Source organism: Amblyomma mixtum, chromosome 8 (genome assembly GCF_055824585.1).
Source record: "Amblyomma mixtum isolate Tamu chromosome 8, ASM5582458v1, whole genome shotgun sequence".
Taxonomy (NCBI): Eukaryota; Metazoa; Arthropoda; class Arachnida; order Ixodida; family Ixodidae; genus Amblyomma; species Amblyomma mixtum.
The window spans coordinates 53,128,292-53,140,718 of NC_143019.1; the positions used below are offsets into that span (position 1 = coordinate 53,128,292).

At 47.5% G+C, this 12,427-nt stretch overlaps 1 protein-coding gene across 8 annotated transcripts in view; it reads right to left on the reverse strand.

Annotated features, from left to right (window-relative positions):
* LOC149332447 (uncharacterized) overlaps positions 1-12,427 on the reverse strand; it is an 82,518-nt gene that overhangs the window by 29,913 nt on the left and 40,178 nt on the right. For 5 of the 8 annotated variants that reach the window (XM_089558047.1, XM_089558045.1, XM_089558054.1 and 2 more), the window contains 2 exons: positions 9,276-9,952; positions 9,082-9,138 (listed from right to left, as the gene is read on the reverse strand). The gene's annotated coding sequence lies outside the window, so the exon portion shown is untranslated. Of the gene's footprint in view, positions 1-6,079; positions 7,391-9,081; positions 9,139-9,275; positions 9,953-12,427 lie in introns of those variants that run through there. The other 3 variants (XM_089558052.1, XM_089558051.1, XM_089558046.1) reach the window with 3 other exon arrangements.

Consider the following 12,427-nt stretch of genomic DNA (forward strand, 5'->3'; position numbering starts at 1 on the left):
CGGCGGTTGAATTTCTTTGGAGGAGAAATTCCAGAGGCCCGTGTACTGTGCGATGTCAGTGCACGTTAAAGAACCCCAGGTGGTCGAAATTTCCGGAGCCCTCCACTACGGCGCCTCTCATAGCCTTAGTCACTTTGGGGCGTTAAACCCCATAAACCAAACCAATGTCCTTCTCAAGTGTACGTTCGCCGTAATTATATCCCAGAAGAACGTAGCATCATTGCACAGAATAAAACAATGGTCAATGGTCTTTGGCGCATTGCGCAGGCGGCAGTTTCCCATGACACAAACATCTCCTCAGCACGAAGTAATGCCTTGACAGGCAGCGTCGGTGTGTGAAGTTTAGAGAAGAACGTTTTTGCAGCAGAAGAAATAAATGTACGTACATTCGCTTAACACGTTCTAAAGCACTGGTGTTAAGCAACTACAGAAAAGGTTGCCGATACAACAGTAAAGAAAACAAATACGCTGTAAGTACATGAGTCGTCTGCCTTCTGGAGAGGCTATACTGGTAGTCTAAAGAAAAGCGCACATTGAGAAAATTTAAGGTGTCCGCTACTTCCGCGCTGCGGCGACGACTGTTTAATCTTTTTGGCTTTCGGGGTACTTATGTGTAGTGCAACCGAACGATCAGAGTGTTCACCAGCGCCACCCTCGTCAGTAGCAGCGAACGTAATGAGTCTTCTTTCACCAAGAGTGCCACATCAAAATCGTGGTCGAACGGTGAGGCAGTGATGCCACGGCTGCTGATTTATCAGTAGATCTACTGATTTTTAAAATTTCCTGCTGATTCAGTGATAAAGCGCTTGAATCTACTGATTTTCTTGCTTTTCTACTGAAACGAAAGCAAAAGCTGCTACCTTTTCGGAGAATGTTCAGTTACCACTGATCAACGTCAGTTCTCCCGCTTAAGGTGCCTTGATTTTTACATTCAGAGTGCCGACCAAATTCTGAAGCGTATCCCTTTTCAAGAGCCGGTTTTAAAACATCTCGAACTCCTAGATCCTACTGTATTCATGACGGGGAAGGCAGCGTCTCTTGCACCACTGGTGCAAGCCTTTCCGAATTTAGTCTCCGACAAAGCCTTGCAATCTTTGGATACCGAATGGCGATATTTAAGAAACGCTGATATCCCTACAAGCGAAGATACCTCGTTGCACGAGTTCTGGGCAGTCGTGCTTTCTCAAAAACACTGTGATTTAAGCGCCGCTTTTCCTGCATTGACCGAGTTTGTGACGGCTATACTGTGCTTACCGCATTCCAGTGCAGCAGTTGAGCGGGTATTTTCTGCTGTAAACAACCTGAAGACAAAACTGCGGAACAAGCTTAGCACGGGGGCTATCTGTGGCCTTCTGCACACGAAACGTCTGATGACGTCTTCAGCATGTCACAGCTTCAACATTGACAGGCCACTGATAAGGAGAATGGACGACTGGCCCAAAGATAAGCATGAGTGTATTTAATGAGGCTTTGCTGGCGCAGCCACTTGTGGAATTTCACAGCATATCTAGTCATATACATGGCCATTTTGAAGTTGCCTGTTCACGCGCAATAAAGTTTATTTGCGTAAGCTATAAAGGACTCATGTTTTCTTATTTCTGGATCGTCATCATCGTGATCAACCTATATTTATGTCCACTGCAGCACGGAGGCCTCTCCCAGCGATCTCCCAATCACCCATGTCTGGAAGATACTATACTGTAAGATTTCAGGTACTAACTACCATCTCACGCCTTTGAATATGCCATCAGAGGGCTTCATTGTTTTTTACTTCGTGCTTGACAATGGCTCTCTGGATCCCCGGGTTTTTCAAAAGTATCGCCAAGAATCTCGTGGCCAATTTTTGTACAATTTCTTAGAAGCTACAATACAACAGCAGAGTACTAATATAAGCGCTGAATTCGTGGGCTCATAAACTGAGTACAAAAATTTAAATTAAAAATCTACTGATTTCTACTGATTTTTCGCGAAAAAATCTACTATTTTTTATGTGCCGTGGCAACACTGCGGTGAGGGCGGAAGCTGTGCGAGAACCCTTGCTTCGGGTTTTTGTGTCTGAGGCGAGAGGCTTAAGGTTGGTTCATATGCAAGCAAATGGGCGACTGAGCGGCGCGTCCCAGGGAAAATTTCCAACTTGTTGGAACCTCGCCGCTCACCAGCGCGACGACTCAAAAACAAGTTTTTGCACCGCGGTGGCAAGATTCGCTGGCGTTTTCGCGTTCTTTTGTGGAACGCTTTGCAACAGCACACGTGCAGCATTCACAGTATTCCACCTCAGGTAGATCGGCTGCAAGTAGATGGGGCATTTTAGACCGCAGCTATTATGCGCCCATTCCCACGTTCCGCGTCGTAGTCGGCGTAGCCGGCGTAACCGGCTGTCCAAGTAGCAGAGCGAAGTAAGCGCCACCTGGAAGGTGGCTGCCACGGGAAGACCCCAAGAGTGGCTAGCAGCATAATACGTCACATGCCAGGTAGCGTATGATGAGTTGCGCTTAAACTTCGCGTTACCGACAATTGCAACCGTCTGCCAATTTTTTGCCAGTAAGTGCCCGGATGTACGCCCACCGAATTGTGCACGTGTGTGCATACACATGCTTAATCGCACGCATGCATGGACACACGCACGCACGCGCGCGCGCGCACACACACACACACACGCACGCACGCACACGCGCGCGCACACACAGAAATTTTTGAATTTTTGAGAAAGGAGACTAAACTGCCCACACAGTAAAGAAACCAACTACGATACTCTAACCCTGAGTGGGAATCGAGCCAGTGGCGGCGGGCGCAACAGAGAAGCTTCGTTTACTGATGCCTTAGGCTACTCGACCATCTTCGAAGATTCTTTTTATTGTTGCCGCATGGAATATCTGAACCTCCCTGACCTCGTCTTGCCTGGACTAGGTCGAATTCCGCGACCTAGGCATACGGCCTCATGTCACTATCACTCCCTTGCTCTGCCCGCGCATAAAAATTCCTGAAGGCGCACACGTCAAAAAAGGGCGATCAGTCATGAGGTTGAACTTTCGCAGCATGTACGTTCTGAGCTAAAATGAACTCTTCTTTGAACAGTGACCTCGCCGAAAGTGGCGATTGTGCGTGTTTATCAAGCATACAGCTTCTTCACGCGCTATGCAGTCTTATTAACAGGAAAAGTTCCCACGGAAGTCCGGTGTCTTTCATTACTGGCACAAATCTTATGTGTAACGCATGACCTCAATGCCCTTTTTAAGAGACTGCTGAAGTGAGCCATGTCTCAAACGAACATAGCGTCACAAATAAGTTCGTTGTTCAATAGTTCCTCCTTGCTTGCAGATGTAACAATTCACTGATCATGACACAAACGTCCCCTTGGCTCGATGGCATGTCCTAACACGTAAGGTCGACGTTTTAAGTCTAAGAAAGGTTTTGGGGCCTATTGAATATTCAGTCTTTGTCAAAAGTAACCAGGCTGCACGCTTTTCTTCTCAGTCTTATATTAAAGCTATTATGCCAGCCCTCAAGCTCTAAATCTCTGTATGAGCAAGGAGAACCCCTGTTCTCATTTTCAAATAACTTTTTGATCTTTAGGGAAGCCGTGAGGGCTCTGTTACGCGAATGAGAAGCAAACCATGGAGCCTGGTTACTTTTGACAAAGACTGTACATCCTCTGAACTCGCCTTAATATAAGGCCGTCAAGAAAGGCTAGGTAAGGCTGCACGTAAAGGAAGTAATCACCGATCAGAACCTTTGTCAGCTGCCTTCTGGAGAAGCCGTACAGGAATTCAAAGGAAAAGCGAATATTTAGGAAACCGAGTGTGTCAGCACAAAATTCCCTTACGACTATGTACATAAAAGACAGGTGAGCATTTAGTCGCCCAATAAGCACAGCTGCCAAGAAGCGGTGGTTTTCGATTTCGAAAACTAAAAATCATGAAACAGGTTAGTGGACAAAAACTGCACGAAAGACTCCTTATACCGTATCAAGGTAGCATGAAATTCTGTCCACGCATGGGCTCTCTTTAAAAGCGTCCCAGAAAAGTCACAAAAATTTTATTTAACGAATTTACGGTCCTCCTCTTGCAATGCACCAATTGCAGCATTGTCACAACGCAACGTCGCATCGAAGACGTCGCAAGTTTGTGTCCGTACAGACACGAAGTGCCCGAACCACTGCATTTTGCGCCGGAGAAATTCCCCATTGACACGAGCGTCAAGAGAGTCCTATTACTCGCCTGACAGGGACTCCGAAACTGCTGAAGCTGAAGGGTTTTGTCGATGAAAAATCCATCAACTTTTCTTTTTATATATCTCATCAGATAGAGTCTAGTATACATAGCCGGTGTACACTAATTCTGGGTTCATTTGATTTCGGGGCTCTTGCGTAAATTTAAATCTTTTTGCCGCGGACAGTAAACCATCTCGCACTGAGCAAATTTTGCAGTGCTGTTTTATACGCTGATATCACAAAGAAAAGTAAACAGCAAAACAAGGTTGAATAAAAGCCTACGCTCAGAAGTTTTTATAGTCTGAACCCGTTTGAACCCGTTCGAACCGGTTCGACGCTATCCGGAGCGGTTCGAACCGGAACGGAATGTCGCTCCGGAGCCGAACCCGGAACTGAACCCGAAAGGTGTGAACCCGAACCTGAACCGAACCCGAAAAAATTCCGGTTCGACACCCTGACTCAGGTCCCGATACGCAAGCCAGATAGGCCGCAGAAAGGGGGGGGGGTGCTGTGGTATTGTGTCAGTTTTTGTAATCTCTCTCTGTGTGTGTGTGTGTGTGTGTGTGTGTGTGTGTGTGTGTGTGTGTGTGTGTGTGTGTGTGTGTGTGTGTGTGTGTGTGTGTGTGTGTGTGTGTGTGTGTGTGTGTGTGTGTGTGTGTGTGTGTGTGTGTGTGTGTGTGTGTGTGTGTGTGTGTGTGTGTGTGTGTGTGTGTGTGTGTGTGTGTGTGTGTGTGTGTGTGTGTGTGTGTGTGTGTGTGTGTGTGTGTGTGTGTGTGTGTGTGTGTGTGTGTGTGTGTGTGTGTGTGTGTGTGTGTGTGTGTGTGTGTGTGTGTGTGTGTGTGTGTGTGTGTGTGTGTGTGTGTGTGTGTGTGTGTGTGTGTGTGTGTGTGTGTGTGTGTGTGTGTGTGTGTGTGTGTGTGTGTGTGTGTGTGTGTGTGTGTGTGTGTGTGTGTGTGTGTGTGTGTGTGTGTGTGTGTGTGTGTGTGTGTGTGTGTGTGTGTGTGTGTGGGTGTGTGTGCGCGCGCGTGCGTGCGCGCGTGTGCGCGTGCGCGCGCGGGCGGGCGTGTGTGCGCGCGCGGGCGTGCGTGCTTGCGTGCGTGTTGGAACACTGGGATACGAGTTTACCGGCACCAAAAAGGTTTGGCTGCCATAAGAAATCTTTCAGATGAAAGATGTGGGCTTCACGGATTGATAGGTACATTTGAGACGGGACTATCAGCTAAACATTATTAGTGTGTGAAATATTCGTGCCCAGTATGTGAGCCCTGACCGCGTCCAGAACCGATGGGCTCGTCCATCAAATTCCCGGCGTCCGGTGTTAAGGGCGGCATCTTCGGCAGATCTACTAGGAGAGGGGAAAGCCGTGTTATGAAGTGTACGCAGAGCTGCCTGCGTGGTCAGGGAGGGGGTGTTATGGTGGTGAAGTGTTTGGTGGCCTCAGCGACTCCGTGGACTTCTTTGGCTATAAGCTGAGCAGGGAGGAATACGGAACAGTCGTGCGAGTTCCTGCCGGATGCAGGGATAAACGGTTAGAGGAGCAAGGCTGGAGTGAAACCAGCGTTTTCCGTGAGGTAGACGCCTTTGTAGGTCACTGCCACTGTGTCCCTGCGTAGTTTTCGGTTCTACGGCAGGGGCCTGCGTATATGTGGTCGTGTTGCGTGGAATGGCTGCGAGGCACATGCTAGTGATACAGATGCGAGACTGCAGAAGGTCAGGAAAGCAATGGGTTCGTAAGCGGTGTGAGAATGTCCACCAGCCAGCCAGCGAGTAGGACAGCCGGATGATTTGTTCGTTTTATTGTTCTGTTGGGGTTTAACGTCCCAAAGCAACTCAGGCTACGAGGGACGCAGTAGTGAAGGGCCCCGTTCTTCCTGATGTTGGCTGCTGGGGGATTGGAGGGTACGGAAGAGGCCTGTTCTCTACAAGGTGTCTGTAAACACCTAAGGGGGCTAGTCCTATAGAGTTGTTTTGTGCCTGTGGAGGGGGAGTAAAGAACGTATGAGACTTTGTTTAGCGTGAGCACTTGAGAATGGCGACTGGCATGTTTTTCGGAGGCGCCAGCATATGACTACGTAGCGAAGTGCGTGCGTGATGGGGTGCATGTGTATATGGCCTGATGGATGGTTGAAGTGTCGGAGGTAAGCGGCATCGCTAGAACGGGGCAAGAGTCGACACGGTGGATGCGCTCTACGACCAGGGTGAGCGGGACGGAGGCGTTCAGTGTCCGTTGATATTTGCTGCGACCTGCGAGTATGACGCCTTTGTCAAACGGGCGTTTCCGAACTCTATCTGCATCGGAGTTTTCGAGCACGATCGAAGCCTCCAGTGCTACACGGGCATTTTCTATGCTCATTGATGTGTGTATGTGCGTTGGGAGGCGCCAAATATTCCACAGACATCTGTAGGAAGCTGACGTCTGGCAACACTGCGCAGCTAAATGCAGCGCTAGCCAAATCAGCGACGCTGTGTTGGCGGCAGTTTGCGGCGAGAAGTTTGTTGTGGTTAGCGTATACTCGTTGTCGCAGCATTCGCAGGTATTGCCGTTGCGACTACTATGAGCCTGAAGTGAAAACGCAAGTTTCATGTGGTGTTGGTGGCTGCAGCTCACCTCGAAACAAAGGATGAGGCAGAGCCAGCGAGGGGAAAAACTGACGGAAAAAAAGCGGCTGCTTTTTGCGAGTTGCTTATGTGCAGCAGCTGTCTGTGTGCAACAGGACAGTGCAACGTGAAAGATGGAGATGTGAACAAAAAGAGCGTTGTTTTAAAGACACGTTGTTTAGAAATAATTAAAGGAGAACCGTGTTCTCACGGACGCTTTCCGTGCGTCACAATAAAAGAGCAAAACACTGAGACAGCATACCAGTATCGAGCGTTAGCAATATCGAATGAATATTGCGTCATTACACACCTTCGCTATTTCCGGTACAAATTCTTCGTTTTGTATGAATGATACGAAATCGATTGGGCTGCAGAAGGCGCATTCAGCACTGCAAATTGCTATCGTTTAATCTCGCGTTACGCAAGTTTGGTAGCCGTTTGTCAGGTTTTTATTTTATTTTATTGCTTAATTAGGCACGGGCATTGTGGGGCTGACGGTTGAGGGTGATGCAGGGAGCGGCCAACGACAGTGTCCACCTGGTTGCGACTGGTTGCGGTCGCATGGTCACAGCCGCAATTCTGCTGCGTGAAAAAAAAATATCAGACATATTAGAAAATAGAAGGAAAAAGACGATAATGAGCAACGCCTTCGCGCACATAAGTGGTTGGAAATAAAAAAAGCAATACAAGCCGTTAGATCACAAATTTAAAGCAGCGCCATATTGCGGCTCTTGAAACGGATAAAAAAGAAAGATGCCCAGGCTTAGCTTGGTTAAGCCAAAAATGCGTTGCATATTGAGCGGTCTTTTTGCGCGAGGTATTGCTTGGCGGCACTCGATTTTCTCAGCAGCTTTTCCTCCGTGACGTATGGATGTATGGATGGATAGGAGCGCCTCCTTTGAAACGGAGCGGTGGCAACCGCCACCATGCTCAGCCGTCCATTTTTTCCTCTTTTTTGTTTTTTTCTCTGTCTTTTTTATTTTTTTATTTTTTATTTTTTTATTAGTTCTGCATTTTACAGAAAAGTAAAACAGCGACCTGTCATGTTTACAGTGCAAACTGCAGTAATTCCTCAGAGCAGTCCTTCAAAAAAAGATACTGATTGAGACGTGTGATTTTTGTTAGTAAAACTGAATTTAGTGGCCCTGCATGGTTTTGTTAACGTTCGTTCGGCAGTAAAGGATTCGTTTGGTTTATTAGGGTTCAACGTCCCAAAGAGACTCAGGCTATGAGGGACGCCGTAGTGAAGGGCTCCGGAAATTTCGACCACCTGGGGTTCTTTAACGTGCACTGACATCGCACAGTACACGGGTCCCTGGCATTTCGCCTCCATCGAAATTCACCCGCCGCGGCCGGGATCGAACCCGCGCCTTTCGGGCCAGCAGCCGAGTGCCATAACCACTGAGCCACCGAGGCGGGTTCGGCAGCAAAGGAGTATTTCCCTTCTGAGAAGATTACATTTCAAACGGAAACGCTTTCCTCGCCGCTTGATGATGAAAAAGCCTAGGAGCAACGCCAAGGGTTTGAAAGCAGCTGGTGTGCACCAATTAACAGCACATATTTTGAACGGCGAAGGGGAGATTGTGCGAGAAAAACTAGGCACACTGTATACCAAATGCCTAATGACATCGGGCGTACCAGATGCTTGGGAGAAAGCTAACGCCATGATCCCTATGAAAGGAGACGTAAATGATACAAATTACACAGCGATCAGCTTACTGTCCATTGCCTATAAAGTATTTGTGGTTTATGGTGGTTTAAAGTCCCAAAGCACTCAGGCTATGAGGAACGCCGTAGTGAAAGGCTTCAGATATTTCGACCTGAGATTCGAGAAATTTGGGGTTCTTTACTAAGGCAAGGACTAATACAGTCAGGACAACCATAGACCATTCAAATGATGAGGCGGGCTTTCGTAAAGGAGACTCGAGCATAGGACATATTCAGACCATCAATCAAGTGAAAAGAGAAATGTGCAGAGCATAACCAAACACTATATATATAGCCTTCATAAATTACCAGAGAGCATTCGACTCAATCGAAACCTCCGCAGTAATGCAGACACTGCGGAATCAGGGCGTAGAAGAGCCTTATGTAAAATTATATATAAACGAATGCGCAGCTGCCATAGTCCTCCATAAAGCCAATAAAATTCCAACAAGGAAGAGCATAAGGCAGGCAGACACAATCTCGCCAATGCTATTCACCGCCTTTTTACCGGAGGTATGCAGAGGCCTGGATTGCAACAGCTGGGGATAAGATTGAATGAAGAATACCTTAGTAATCTGTGCTTCGTTGATCGCACTGTCTTCCTAAGTCACTCAGGAGATGAACTGCAGAGAACGAGCAAAGAGTTAGACAGGCATGTTAAAAAAAAACACTCGCGAATGCAGTACGACACAGCTACACTCCATCACTGTCGTGCACTTCCTTCAACATAGCTTTGCCTGCATTCGAGTTTGATTCTCACCTGCTGCCACTCTTGCAGGTCAGCTATGACGGTTCTTCGTGCAGTGTCTGTCGGTCTCCTGTCGTAGCTTGCAGATGTCTGGTCCTTTTTCCTGCTGCATTCGACCATCCGCAAAACAATCAGTCCAGATTTAATTTGGGACTAAGTTTTCACATTAAAGAACAACGGTTTGCGACTACAGCACCCCAAAGTACTGCACACAAAAAATTTCCCTTGCCATGTGGCAGATATGAGCGCAGTTTTTTCTTCGGGGTAATGGGCAGTAGGATGATGACTATAGCATGGAATGATGCACATATAAACCCTGTGTAGCATTGTCGGTTTTCTTAATGAATGGTAAAGGTGATGCATATACTATGATCACACAATGTTCTGTACAGAAGCAATTGTCACGTATTCAGGACATGCTCCTACAGCTGCAACAATGGCGCACAGGATGCAGACGAGTTCGCAGGCTGCTGAAAACCTATACAATGCCAAGTATCTCCAAGAAAAGAAAAGGTGCTACATCACACAATGAGAATCCTAATGGTTCTTTTTTCCCCGTCACCAAGTTGCTTCGCGTAGCTGCCAAATGCCCTTTGGACTGCTTGGATAACACAAGGTCCAGTTCTTCAATGTGGTCTTTGAAAGAAGCCACTGTAACTGTGACGTCACATGTTGGCCCCCTGGATGGGCTGCAATAAGGGCATTAGTGAAGGACCTTAGCAGAAAAGTGCTTGCTCTTGCGACATCCAATTTACCACAACACTTCCATCACTCGTCACTGTTTTTGCCGTGGGTCTTGCATTAGCACAGCTCATTAACCACACATATAATCACTTAGTCGATTCATGCTATGCCACAACATAGCATGAATGCAAGACAGGAAAAGCTTGAATGACAAGGCTATGAGGGACGCATCCACGAAATGGCGGCTAAATATCTAAAAGACTTTATCCCAGCCCACGATATTCTAATTATCTGGACCCCAGCCCACTCGGGTCTGGTTGGAAACGAGGCCGCCCACAGGCTCGCCCGCTCCTCTTTACCCCGGGGAGCCGTGGACACCTCATACGAATTGAGCACTAAAGAGGAAACCAATACCTTTAATAGCATCACAGACATTCCGAAAAAGAACAAAAGGATCTATCATCCTCCGGATAGATCGCTTAGCTCGGCTGAGGCCTATGACTGGAGAAGACTCCAAGCTAGAAACTTCGCATCCCCGCTCTGGAGGAGCTGGACAGGAGGTGACACGAGGGAGGATGCGGAGTTGTGCGAGTTCTGCGGGCATACCGCTACACTCGAACACATACTATGGAGATGCCCCAGTGCCCCAGGATACGGCAGAATCAATAATGCAGAGGAATGGGAGACCATAGTCAGAAGTTCCGACCTTAGCATACAACGATACGCTACCCGCCTGGCAGCAGAAGCTGCGCGACTATACCGTTGCTAGTCTTCCAGCTGCGACGCTGCCCCTCCCCGGACGCCTGCGTGCGGACCCGGAGGGGCACGGGTCTTCTTCTGGCGGAAATAAAGTTTCTTCACTCACTGTCATATCTTACTAGTGGCATACCCTGCCAGACTTGCACGTACTCAAGGCGGCAGTTTCTGAATACTTTCCAGTATTATTTAATACTGCACGGTGCTTTAATACACTGGCACGGCTGTACTGTTTTTTCTTTCACATTACTATCGTGCCTGGCGCACGACAGACTGAGTTGCTTATGTACCATAAGAACCAACACAGCACACATTGCTACAAGGCACTGCAAATTGTCAAAACAAGTTAAATTAAGTGTATTTAGCTTCTTTGTGTCTTCTGGCAACTTGAAACATGTATCGCATCAAGAGAAGGCTACAGGGGCTAAATGTCCAACTGTGTCATTCTGTCAAATAGTTCAGCTCCATGACAGTGCACCTGGCCACCTGACACGTTGCTCTCTCTGCGGTAGCTTCAGTCTGTCGCTAGTGTAGCTGGCACCACCTGTGGAAGCTTCTTGTAACAAAACAAGCCTAACCAAGTCGTAATCTAGAAAGCTACTTTTACCTTGATTTTCTAACGTTGAAAGTTGGTAGTTGTGCTGGAAATATGCCTTTAAGAAATCCACTGACAATACGCTATGTTTCAAGAAAAAAACTAACAACTGCAAGCGGGGACTATATTCCGCTGCATAGGACGAGAAGGCGTGTTTCGGCTCCGCACCATCCGCTCCACTGCCAGAAAAATTCATCATGAAGTATAGTTTTGTACCTCAAGCAAGTCCTAAGTCCTCCCACATACCATATTTGATGAAAGCAAGATGGCCAACCACCCGCTTCAAAATATCACAATGATGATGATGATGATGATGATGAAAGCGCGCGGTTTTTTCTTTTATGCTTCCATAATGTGTTAGATGCTTAAAGCCCACACCCATGGCACTTGTCCTGGGGCCTTCAAAGCTCTCCTAGTGTTAGCGTTGCCATCTTCGGTCAACTGATATAGGAGAGAGTCTGCTTGGAGAATTTCACATGAGGCACATGAGGCTTCTGAAGCGAAGCTGAGTTGAGGTGTCACCAGCAGGGCAAGCGACCATGCAAATATCCTGCCAATTACATTGTGCATTCTAGACTGTGCACCTCTCATGTGCACCTAACGGAAGGCATGACGACAACACGAAGGTCCCTGTTGCTAAGCCAATAAACAGGGTCACCTCATAGTTGTGGTTCCCAAGTTTCGCCGCCAGCCCACGGCGACGGCAGCTATGGGCCTGCAATTCGCCAGCTGTTCAAACCACGCTGCGGGCCACTTTCAGACAATGAATGGCGCATCGCTCAACATTTCTTTTTCTTTTTAGAAGCAGTCTCACCGTTCTCATGCCAATTTGCATACCATCGCTTACCACTAGGTTACCATTGTCAGGGTTTCAGCTTTCCACGTTCAAGACATACAGGGTGTTTCACGTAACTTGAACCAAGCATTTAAAAAAAGCGGCAAACCGCAGCCCGCTGAAACCAACGATACATTGTTTGCCATCATGTGGCGCTCCTCATAATATTTTAATTGCGCTTAATTAGTTAATTAACTAAGATGAACTATGCAAATTTTCATATATTCACTTTAGTGCCAAGACTGTTACGTTAGGTTGAAGAGCAGGTTTATAAACAACCGATCCAGTTTATTG